This window comes from Bos indicus x Bos taurus, chromosome 2, assembly GCF_003369695.1.
Source record: "Bos indicus x Bos taurus breed Angus x Brahman F1 hybrid chromosome 2, Bos_hybrid_MaternalHap_v2.0, whole genome shotgun sequence".
Classification (NCBI taxonomy): domain Eukaryota; kingdom Metazoa; phylum Chordata; class Mammalia; order Artiodactyla; family Bovidae; genus Bos; species Bos indicus x Bos taurus.
In genome coordinates, this window is record NC_040077.1 from 84,938,205 (window position 1) to 84,950,900 (window position 12,696).

The following is a 12,696-nucleotide window of genomic DNA, read 5'->3' on the forward strand; positions in this document are numbered from 1 at the left end:
CTTGTCTTCTCTGCTGCTTTCAATTTCATGTTGGATCTTCCAACATGAAACATTAAGAAAATGGCACCCAAGAAAGCATATGCTGCCACAGTAGCACCAGCTGTTATTGCCTCATTTTTCACTTTTAAACATACTTCAGAACTTCCAACTGAAAAACTGTATACATTATATGGAAAAGAAAAAAAATTAGTTTAGTTCCACAGTAAAGTAATATTGCTGGGACTTAGAATTACAGCCTGAGTACCATCAGTGTTTCAGGTGTGTTATGTTTTAACAGTGAGGGCGCCACCAAAACCAAAGCAGATCCTATTTCCTTGCAAGATATCAAATGACAGGTTATTGATACCTAAGCTCAGTATTTAATCCATGTTCCATTATAAAATTACCCAACAATCAAGAAACGGAAAAAGCCAAAGGAAAACCTGAAGTATTATTCCCAAGATTTTACGAACAAGAGGCAAACACACAGTCTGTAATTACCTCGTTGGCCAAGCTCAAAGCCATAAGCATTCTAGGAGGGCAAAAGGTTAATGCCACAACGATTGTTTATGTGCCATTTAGGCAAGGGGATGAGAAACCTCCAAAAATAAGATTACACATTTCTAAAACATTCACTTAAAGAGGGGGTGGTAATGCACGCATTTGCCTGGCATCCTAACACCCTCCTGCAGAGGTGGTTCTATATACACCTCAATGGAAGGTGAAGGAGTTCACAGCTTTAAGAGTGAACATGTTTTATTTCTAACTAACAAATTAAAGTATTTGGCAGTAATTTTTTTAAGCAGATGGACTGGAATATTTCAGGAAATGCTAAGGGGCTGATTTTCTATTGCTTTTTAGAATTTCAAGTTATAAAATAAGATTTTGGCTAATCTAGTCTTCTTCTAAATTCAGCAGTGTTTATTAAAGGCACCAAGCTTTAACTTTCTTATCTGGATTATCAGTGAAGCAGTAACTAGCTTTAATTAGGAAGGCAAATTCACATGGTCAAAATAATGCTGGATTTGGTGACTTTATTCTTCCCAAATAATGAGCGGTTAAAAAAATAACCATGTGCGTGGACAAAATGGGCCCAAATTTATACCATGATTTTCAGGGTGCTCTTAAATTCACTACTTATTCTTCTGCTTTTAAGCCCAACCTTGTCTTCAGGAACCTGCCTTATCTTTTACTCTTTCCACAACAAAGATTAGAACACTTTCTTTACAAACACCTATGTTTATATTAAGCTCGAACAAACTCATGTTTCCTGTGTCAGGCAAATCCATGGCCATTCAGGTTGACCACTGATCCAAGAGGACACTAAATAAAAATGAAGCTTTGCAACTTCTTGATTTATATTACTTTATCTGTGTAATTCTACTGAATATTCTACTGGATACAAAGGAATTATTCCTCTTTCTTTGGCTTCTTCCTTAGATCAGTCATCTGGCCAATATTTATTGAATATCTGCTATGCACACAATTTTTCAAAGAATCGCTTTCACAGGCTGTCCAAACAGCTATAAATTTTGCTAAGATCCAATCCCATAACCTCTTCATTGGCTCTCTAACATAGAAGCCCGTAAAAATATTTTTTAGTAACTAGAAATTTCGTCTAAAGGATAAGAATTCTCTTCACCACACCTACACACTAAAAGAATCCAGTGAACAAGAACAAATGATCCCCCACCTCATCCATAAATTGGACAGTGAGAGGAAGCATGTTATTCATATCTGCTAATATTTGGCTCCTGAAATCTGGATAATGAGTTGGGTTAATGATTTAAGTTGTGTGCTAAAAGGAGCTGGCTCTCACTGGAGCAGGCTCTCAGGAGCTGACTGCATGCATCTCTTCCCAACCTCTGGAGACCTCAAGTTGGCAGCCCAAGATAACCGAGAGGAAAACATTTACACCCCTGTGACTATCCTCCAAACATTTCCCTCTTCTGAAAGTTGTCCAAATCTATTCTGCCCCTGGATTCAGATGGTAGGAGTTTAGCTACCAAGGGTTACCTTTTACATTAGGAAACCATCACTTCTGAGAAACAGAAAAGAACTAAAAACAGAAAATTATAAGATCCTCAGCCCTCAGGGAACTTGAGGATCCAACACCAAATACTTCTGAAGTTTGCAAGGGGGTGAACATTTGAAACTGTCAAGAAGAGCTCACAGAGTAAAGGGAAGATGGATTTGATAGAGCGCTTAATTGATGGCTATGATTTTGGTCAGCCGGGAAGAGGGGAAACAGTCATCCTATGAGATTACTGAATGGGCAGAGGAAGAGAGGTAAAAGAGTAAGGTGAAGACTTCACTGGTGATCCAGTGGTTAAGGCTCCAGTGGTTAAGGCACCTTCCACTGCAGGTGGCACAGGTTCCATCTCTGGTTGGAGAATTAAGATCCCACATGTCAGGTGGCATGTCCACAAAACACACACAGAAGAGTAAGGTGAGCCAGAAAAGTACTGTGGGCCTGTAGGCTTTGACCTGGAAAGCTAGAGGTAGAGCTACTAGGAATAGTCTTTCCAATTTTGCTTGACATGTTGTTTTTCTGATCTTTAACTTCTTTCTGATTTCTGATAATGCCAAGTCTGTTGGTTTTCAGTCTGGTTAGACTAGCACTCACACTAGTACTGGGCACAGCACACTGTTGTGTCATCTGGTAACTCTGAGCCTCCTCCTGGGACATAACAAATTATAGCTGATGCCAGCTTGACCTCATAAAGTCAGCTTGGCTTCATAAAGCTCACATTAGGGCTTCCCAAGGCAATGGTTTAGGATAGATTTCAGCCTAGCCCTTGTCTTCAGCAAGTTGCAAATTATTAGAATTTAAATGAAGGTGATGCTCATCTTCAAGATTTAGAAAAACTATGCGTATGTACTCTTTAAGCCATTCACTTGGAGTCTCAAATGTCTCTCCCCTCCTTATCTTTGCACCCTATAAATACTATACCACAACTACTATTCTTAGTACTAACCTGATAGTATAACCTCTATAGCTTCTGGAATCAAACTGCCTGGGATGAGGTGAAAGGGAAGGATGAGAGATATGGGATGTGGCAGGGAGAGGACGGGAGGAGGACCTACTATTTATCAAGACCTTTCTCTGGGCCTTTTTGCAGATCCCATTAAATCCTGACAGCAATCTTGTGAGATAGGAAGACAGTGAGGCTCAGTTCAATACTTTTATTATTGGACTTCCCATGCTTGTTAAAATTTTGATTTCAATAACTGACCACTCTCTTCCTAGGTGCTTTGGGCTCAAAGTGAGGAAATGGCTGTGGTGTATATGTATCTCCAGTTTGCTATATGCCCATAAGGGTAGTCGATATAAAACTTATGAATAGAAATAATGTCAGAAATGGTAATTAACTTCCCAGGTTAAACTTGAAAAATTAAAAATAATAATATTGGGTTTTGGCAATACAAATTATTACAACACAGAAGCAAGAAAAGAGAAGGTGCTTTCCATTTGTGAGCAAAATCCTTGATGCTCTTTTTATCCCACCTCCTATGTCTTCTTCTTACTGAATAAATTTCAAGCTTCTCTAGACTTCCCCTTACAACCCCTTCAGTCCAGTCCCCTACTCTTCTCTTGCTAAAAAAAAAAAAATGAAAAACTTTCATTTCCTTATAAAATAGCAGATAGCAACAAAGTCAAATAATTATCAACATACAAATGACTGGTAACCCCTTCATTCTCCTAGTTGTTTCTTTAAAGAAGAACATTTGAATTAAGCAAATGAACTAAAAGGAATATCTCATTGGTAGAGCCTCAAGTTGTCTGGCATATGTACAGCTTTATCAACACCCACCCATTCCCAGGCTTCAGTTACTTTGAAAGAAAACTAGGAGAGGAAAGGGTTCCTTCTGAGGCAGGTCAACCTTTACCGGAATTCTATTGTTGCAAGCAAAACTTCTCAAACTTCACTTGTCAAGACACAATTTCTGATTCAGTAGGATTGGGGTGAAGCCAGAATCTGCATTTCTAATCAATCACCAAGTGTTGGAGGAGCTGCCTGGGTGCAGACTGCACTTAAGAGTAGCACTGCTTGAAGCTATTCCACTTCACTGCTTGTTCTGAATGCCTCCACTTTGACACCCAGACTTGCAAAATGTATGAAGATATAAGGTCTTTTTTCAATCTAAATCTCAGGAAGGCAAGATCTATAACACTGGGAACTGGAATTGGGGAGGAAAGAAACAAGGGAGAGGATGACATGCACAAATCAAGACACACATGTCTAGACCAAGCCTGCAGGTATTCAGAAGAGAATCACAGAAAGGCTAGATTATTGGGTTTTCCTGCATTTATCTGAGTTATCACCTAGGGAGCCTTTTGGTCACCTAAAATATCTTTTAGTAAGTAAATGACAGCTTACTTGCACTGTAATGTTACCTTACAGAAAAAGAAATGAATTTTCTAAATGGGAGGGGTCTGATTTGATACCCAACGAGGGCCAGATGTGAGAGCAAAAACAAAGATCTTTTATTTTTATTGAAGGTCATTGAATCACTGTGTGTGTGTGCGTGTTTGTGTGTGTGTGTGTGTACACAAATATGATACCAGCAGAGAAAACTCGGTAAAAAAAAAAAAAAAAAAAAAACTGAACAAAATATGTAAATACTTTACAAAAATAAAATGTAAATAGCCAATAAACATATGATAAAAAGATAAATATTATTTCACATCCATCAAATTGGCAAAACTTAAATACCCTAATGAGACTAACTGTTAACAAGGATGAGGAGCAAGAAGAATTCCCATATACTCTGGTTTTGAGTATTATAAATATGAAGGGGTGCATGCTTTGCAACATAGCAATTCTACTCCTAGGTACATTCCAGAAAAATACTAGTAGATTTTCATTTTAAAAATCCCTACCAGGATTATTTGTAATAGGGGGAAAAAAAGAAACAAACTAAATGTCATTTACAGAAGAATAAACTGTGGCATTTTCAAACTTTAAAATATCATAAAGCTGTGGTAATGAACGAACTAGTTATCCAAAATCAACATGTATGGGGGAAGCTATAGGAAATACATGCAACATATTATAAGTATGTATTGCAGAAAATTGAAAACAAGCAAAACAATAACTCATTGTTTAGGGCCCAAACACAGGTCTACAGTTTCATGGAAATAAGAAACAACAAATTCAAAAGAGTGGATGGTTCTGCAGGAAGAAGGTAGTGCTTTATTTTTCAAGGTATTCAATAAAAATAAGGGCCTTGGTTATACTTTTTGTATGTCTCACATATTTTATAATAAAAATTTAGGACCTTGTCTTCATAAACTGGTAACCATATTCCCTTAATAGATAACTGATAGCAAGTGACTGCAAACAAAAGTGATATTCAAGTCATATCATTCTAAAATTTACTAAAAATCACTAGAATTAGTGCTATGACTCAAAAGGAGCCATGTGAGTATACTGAATAATCTTTTGCTTTCTAAATCAGTGGTCTCCAAAATGGGGTACACTGGGCTCAAGAATAAAATATTCAAACTTATATTTATTCATAAAAATCCCTCTGATTTCTAACTCTTGTCCATTATATAATATACATAATCTTGTTGTTTTTCTTCAGTTGCTAAGTCGTGTCTAACTCTTTACAATCCCATGGACTACAGTCATGGACTGTAGCATGACTGATTCCTCTGTCCTCCACTATCTCCTGGAATTTGCTGAAATTCGTGTCCATTGAATTGGTGACACTATCTAACCATCTCATCCTCTGCTGTCCCCTTCTCCATTTGCCTTCAATCTTTCCCAGCATCAGGGACTTTTCCTGATGAGTCAACAGGCAACTATTTGTATTAGGTAGCCAAAGTATTGGAGCTTCAGTTTCAGCATCAGTCCTTCCAATGAATACTCACAGTTCATTTCCTTCAGTCTCTTTGTAGTCCAAGGGACTCGCCAGAGTCTTCTCCAGCATCACAATTCAAAAGCATCAATTTTTTGGCCCTCAGCCTTCCTCATGGTCCAACTCTCATACTGAAAGTAACTACTGGAAAAACCGTAGCTTTAACTATACAGACCTTTGTCTGCAAAGTGATGTCTGTTTTTAATGCTGTCTAGGTTGGTCATGGGGCTTCCCTCATAGCTCAGTCAGTAAAGAATCTGCCTGCAATGCAGGAGTCCCGGGTTGGATTCCTGAGTCAGGAAGATCCCCTGGAGAAGGAAATGGCAACCTACTCCAGTATTCTTGCCTGGAGAATCCCATTGACAGAGGAGCCTGGCAGGCTACGGTCCATGGGATCGCAAGAGTCAGACACGACTTAGCGACTAAACTACTACTACTAGGTTGGTCATAGGTTTCCTTCCAAGGAGCAAGTGTCTTTTAAGTTCATGGCTGCAGGCATCATCCATAGTCATTTTGGAACCCAAGAATATAAAATCTGTCACTGCTTCCACTTTTCCCCTTCTATTTGCCATGAAGTGATGGGACCGGATGCCATGACCTTAGTTTTTTTAATGTTTTTCAAGTCAGCTTTTTCACTCTCCTCTTTCACCCTCAAGAGGCTCTGTAGTTCCTCTTCACTTTCTGCCATTAGAGTGGTATCATCTGCATATCTGAGGTTTTTGATCTTTATCCCTGCAATCTTGATTCCAGCTTCTGAGTCATCCAGTCCAGCATTTTGCACAATCTATTCTGCACCAGGATTCCCTGGTGGCTCAGACGGTAAAGCGTCTGCCTGCAATGCAGGAGACCCAGGTTCAATTCCTGGGTCAGGAAGATCCCCCGGAGAAGGAAATGGCAATCCACTCCAGCGCTCTTGCCTGGAAAATCCCATGGACAGAGGAGCCTGATAGGCTACAGTCCATGGGGTCGCAGAGTCGGACACGACTGAGCGACTTCACTTCACTTCATTCTGCATAGAAGCTAAGTAAGCAGAGTGACAATATACAACATTGTCATACTCCTTTCCCAATTCTGAACCAGGAGTTTTTCCAGGTCTAGTTCTAACTGTTGGTTCTTGACCCACTGACAGGTTTCTCAAGAGACAGGTAAAGGGTCTGATACTCCCATCTCTTTCAGAATTTTCCAGTTTGTTGTGATCTACACAGCCAATGGCTTTAGTGCAATCAATGAAGCAGATGTAGATGTTTTTCTGTAACTCTTTTGCTTTCTTCATGATCCAATGAATGTTGGCAGTTTGATCTCTAGTACCTCTGCCTTTTCTAAACCCAGCTTGTAAACCTGAAAGTTCTCAATTCATGTACTGCTGAAGCCTAACTTGAAGGATTTTGAGCATAAGCTTACTAGCATGTGAAATGACTACATCTATATGGTAGTTTGAACATTCATCAGCATTGCCTTTCCTTGAGATTAGAGTGAAAACTGACCTTTTCCAGTCCTGTGGCCACGGTTGAGTTTTCCAAATTTGTTGACATATTGAGTGCAGCACTTTCACAGCATCATCTTTTAGGATTTGAAATAGCTCAGCTGGAATTCCATCACCTCCACTAGCTTTATTCACTGTAATGCTTCCTAAGGTGGGTCATTAAGATCTTTTTTGCATAGTCCTTCTGTGTATTCTTGTCACCCATTCTTAAAATCTTCTGCTTCTATTAGGTCCTTATCATTTCTGTCCTTTATCGTGCCCATTCTTCCAAGAAATATTCCTTTGATATCTCCGATTTTCTTGAAGAAATCTCTAGTCTTTCCAATTATATTGTTTTCCTCTATTTCTTTGCATTGTCCATTTAAGAAGGCTTTCTCATCTCTCCTTGATATTCTTTTGAACTCTGCATTCAGTTGGGTATATCTTTGGCTTTCTCTCTTGCCTTTCACTTCTCTTCTTTCTTCAGCTATTTGTAAGGCCTCCTCAGACAAACACTTTGCCTTTTTGCATTTCTTTTTCTTGAGGATGGTTTTGGTCATCGCCACTTGTACAATGCTACAAACCTCCATCTGTAGTTCTTTGGTGCTCTCCCAGATCTAATCCCTTGAAATTTGTCACCTCCACTGTATAATCATAAGGGAGTTTACTTAGGTCCTACCTGAACGGCCTATTGGTTTTCCTTACTTTCTTCAATTTAAGTCTGAATTTTGCAATAAGGAGCTCTTGACCTGAGCCAGTGAGCTCCAGGTCTTGCTTTTGCTAGCTCTATACAGCTTCTCCATCTTTAGCTGCAAAGAATATAGTCAATCTGATTTCAGTAAGAATCATCTGGTAATGTCCATGTGTAGAGTCATCTCTTGGGTTGTTGGAAAAGGGTATTTGCTGTGACAAGCATGTTCTCTTGCCAAACCTCTGTTAGCCTTTGCCCTGTTTCATTTTGGACTCCAAGCCCAAACTTACCTGTTACTCCAGGTATCTCTTGACTTCCTACTTTTGCATTCCAATCCCCTATGATGAAAAGGACATCTCTTTTGGTGTTAGTTCTAGAAGGTGTTGTAGGTCTTTATAGAACTGGTCAACTTCAGCTTCTTTGACATCAATGATTGGGGCATACACTTGGATAACTGTAATGTTGAATTGCGTTGGAAATGAAGCAAGATCATTCTATCGATTTAGAGGTTGCAATCAAGTACTGCATTTCAGACACTCGTTGATTCTATTTCTTCTAAGGGATTCTTGCCCACAGTAGTAGATACAATGGTTATCTGAATTAAATTCACCCAATCCCGTCCATGTTAGTTCACTGATTCCTAAAATGTTGATATTCAATCTTGCCATCTCCTGCTTGACTACACTCAATTTACCTTGATTCACAGACTTAACATTCCAGGTTCCTATGCAATATTGTTCTTTACAGCATCAGACTTTAGTTTCATCCCTAACACATCCACAACTGTCATTTCAACTTTGGCTCAGCCACGTCATTCTTTCTAGAGCTATTAGTACTTACCCTCTACTCTTGCCCAGGAGCATAATGGTCACCTTCTGACCTGGGGGGCTCATACTCTGGTGTCATATCTTTTTGCCTTTTCATATTGTCTATGGGATTCTCCAGGCAAGAATACTAGAGTGGGTTGCCATTTTCTCCTCCAGTGAACCACATTTTGCCAGAACTCTTCACTCTGACCTTTCCATCTTGGGTAGCCCTGCACAGCATGGCTCATAGCTTCATTGAGTTACACAAGCCCCTTCACCACAACAAGACTGTGATCCACGAAGGAGAATGTACATAACAGAAACAAGCATAAATTAATGTATATATGTGCTTGCACAGTGGTAAGAGTATGTCACATATAAAATATTCATTGATCCATGTTCAAAATTTTAAAAGTTTAGAAGCCAATATTCAAGATGACCACTGACTTTAAAAATCACCCATCCAGGTAACCTATACCCAAACCCTGAAGTTTAAAAATAGGAATTTTGGAAGAGGACCACATTCACAAAGAGTTTTATTAGTGAAAAATACACTGAAGTAGATGATTAAAACTACAACCTGGTATCAAACCATGTTTGAAAACTTTCTGTAGATCAAATTTTACATCAGGCTTTAAAATAAATATTGATACCAATGTCAACCAGTGCAGTATCAAGTCTGGATATGTTAGTGTTGAATATTCTGTTTAAAAAAGAAAAAAACAGAAATCATTTGGAAAATTCACGTGGAAACGGGACACAGTCTAGGAAACTGACGGCCTCTCATTAACACAAGAGCTCAGTTAACATTCTCCAACTGCTCTCAGCTATTGATATTCATTTCAGAACAGGCAGGACACATTTAGAAAATGGCACATCACCAGAAAGTGTGGGTGAGGGTGTGCAATTTTGCCTATTACAATGCAGCCAGAATCTTTCCAGAACCAACTTCAGGAGCCAAAGAAGGAAATTTGTTGCATAAAACCTTTACATTGGGATGCAATCCTCCTACAAAATAAACTATATAAAATTGAGTAGTATCATCTCATTATAAATAGTCATTCATTGAGGACGCATTTTAAAATAAACTTTTTGGCCTTTAAGCTAGTGATTCTGGTTATTCACAACTGAATTCATAATTAAAAAGATATAGTTTCACTCAATGTATAATAAAGAATCTACATTTACCTCTTAATAAAAATGAGGTGACTATTTATTGACATGTATCATTTATCAATTTAACAGTGACAGAAAAATGTAAGAACAGACACATTAGCCAGCTACGATAAAGGCTTGACTTTGGGCAGAAGCAGAAACAGAGGTAGGTGGATGCTAAAACTATCATTAAGCCATAAATTGAGGAAAATTAATCTATTTACTAGGATTAGTGTGCATTTTACTCTAATAATATTGTTTTCTACCAAGTAAGAAAAGCCTTTTCAAAAGCATTTCTTTGGATACTAATTTGGAAAATCTCACTAAAGGGAGAGATCTTTAGTAGTACCAATTTATACCTACATCTGTTTCATGGCTTGTAAAGGAGGTACACATCTCTTAAAAAGATACAAAGTTTATACATAAAACTATCTGTCATTTCACATCTGAGAATAGAAAGAAGTATCAAAAATTTCTCATCCTGTTTCCATTGCTGACTATTTGTTAAGGTGCATCACAGGATGAAATAGATCATGCAAAGACAGATAAGTTTTTGATGAAAGTATTTGCTATGATTTCTTATTTCTTCCCACAAGTTCATGAGACAAAGTAATCAATCTAATATCCAGGCTTTTGAAGCAGTGGCCCTTTTATTAGAGTGTATTTCAGATCAGATCAGTCGCTCAGTCGTGTCTGACTCTTTGCGACCCCATGAATCGCAGCACGCCAGGCCTCCCTGTCCATCACCAACCCCCGGAGTTCACTGAGAATCATGTCCATCGAGTCACTGATGCCATCCAGCCATCTCATCCTCCGTTGTCCCCTTCTCCTTCTGCCCCCAATCCCTCCCAGCATCACAGTCTTTTCCAATGAGTCCACTCTTCGCATAAGGTGGTGAAGTACTGGAGTTTCAGCTTTAGCATCATTCCTTTCAAAGAAATCCCAGGGCTGATCTCCTTCAGAATGGACTGGTTGGATCTCCTTGCAGTCCAAGGGACTCTCAACAGTCTTCTCCAACACCACAGTTCAAAAGCTTCAATTCTTCAGTGCTCAGCCTTCTTCACAGTCCAACTCTCACATCCATACATGACCACAGGAAAAAACCATAGCCTTGACTAGACAGACCTTTGTTGGCAAAGTAATGTCTCTGCTTTTGAACATGCTATCTAGGTTGGTCATAACTTTCCTTCCAAGGAGTAAGCGTCTTTTAATTTCATGGCTGCAGTCACCATCTGCAGTGATTTTGGAGTCCAGAAAAATAAAGTCTGACACTGTTTCCACTGTTTCCCCATCTATTTCCCATGAAGTGGTGGGACCAGATGCCATGATCTTCGTTTTCTGAATGTTGAGCCTTAAGCCAACTTTTTCACTCTCCGCTTTCACTTTCATCAAGAGGCTTTTTAGTTCCTCTTCACTTTCTGCCATAAGGGTGGTGTCATCTGCATATCTGAGGTTATTGATATTTCTCCTGGCAATCTTGATTCCAGCTTGTGCTTCTTCCAGTCCAGCGTTTCTCATGATGTACTCTGCATATAAGTTAAATAAGCAGGGTGATAATATACAGCCTTAACGTACTCCTTTTCCTATTTGGAACCAGTCTGTTGTTCCATGGCCAGTTCTAACTGTTGCTTCCTGACCTGCATACAAATTTCTCAAGAGGCAGATCAGGTGGTCTGGTATTCCCATCTCTTTCAGAATTTTCCACAGTTGATTGTGATCCACACAGTCAAAGGCTTTGGCATAGTCAATAAAGCAGAAATAGATGTTTTTCTGGAACTCTCTTGCTTTTTCCATGATCCAGTGGATGTTGGCAATTTGATCTCTGGTTCCTCTGCCTTTTCTAAAACCAGCTTGAACAACAGGAAGTTCACGGTTCACATATTGCTGAAGCCTGGCTTGGAGATTTTTGAGCATTACTTTACTAGCGTGTGAGATGAGTGCAACTGTGCAGTAGTTTGAGCATTCTTTGGCATTGCCTTTCTTTGGGATTGGAATGAAAACTGACCTCTTCCAGTCCTGTGGCCACTGCTGAGTTTTCCACATTTGCTGGCATATTGAGTGCAGCACTTTCACAGCATCATCTTTCAGGATTTGAAATAGCTCAACTGGAATTCCATCACCTCCACTAGCTTTGTTCATAGTGATGCTTTCTAAGGCCCACTTCACTTCACATTCCAGGATGTCTGGCTCTAGGCGAGTGATCACACCTTCGTGATTATCTGGGTCGTGAAGATCTTTTTTGTACAGTTCTTCTGTGTATTCTTGCCATCTCTTCTTAATATCTTCTGCTTCTGTTAGGTCCATACCATTTCTGTCCTTTATCGAGCTCATCTTTGCATGAAATGTTCCTTTGGTACCTCTGATTTTCTTGAAGAGATCCCTAGTCTTTCCCATTCTGTTGTTTTCTTCTATTTCTTTGCATTGATCACCGAAGAAGGCTTTCTTATCTCTTCTTGCTATTCTTTTGAATTCTGCATTCAGATGTTTATATCTTTCCTTTTCTCCTTTGCTTTTTGCTTCTCTTCTTTTCACAGCTATTTGTAAGGCCTCCCCAGACATTTAGTATACAATAAAAAACATGGTCTGCATCATACTCCCACCCCATAACCTCAACCCCATGGCATAGGGAGAAGGGACTTATCACTGATGCATCTCACAGCTTAACAAAGTTCTCTGATGCACAGCAGTCCACTCTGGCTCCATTGCCCTATAGTTCTGCCTTCTGAAGAGCCTCA

The 12,696-nt window shown here is 39.2% G+C and overlaps 1 protein-coding gene and 1 non-coding gene across 3 annotated transcripts in view; one reads left to right on the top strand and one right to left on the bottom strand.

Annotated features, from left to right (window-relative positions):
- The window catches only part of HECW2 (HECT, C2 and WW domain containing E3 ubiquitin protein ligase 2), a 448,549-nt gene that overhangs the window by 296,741 nt on the left and 139,112 nt on the right, over positions 1–12,696 (bottom strand). The gene's annotated exons all lie outside the window — the stretch shown is intronic.
- Positions 6,649–6,721, top strand: TRNAC-GCA. Its single transcript has one exon. It is a non-coding gene; the product is annotated as a tRNA-Cys (tRNA).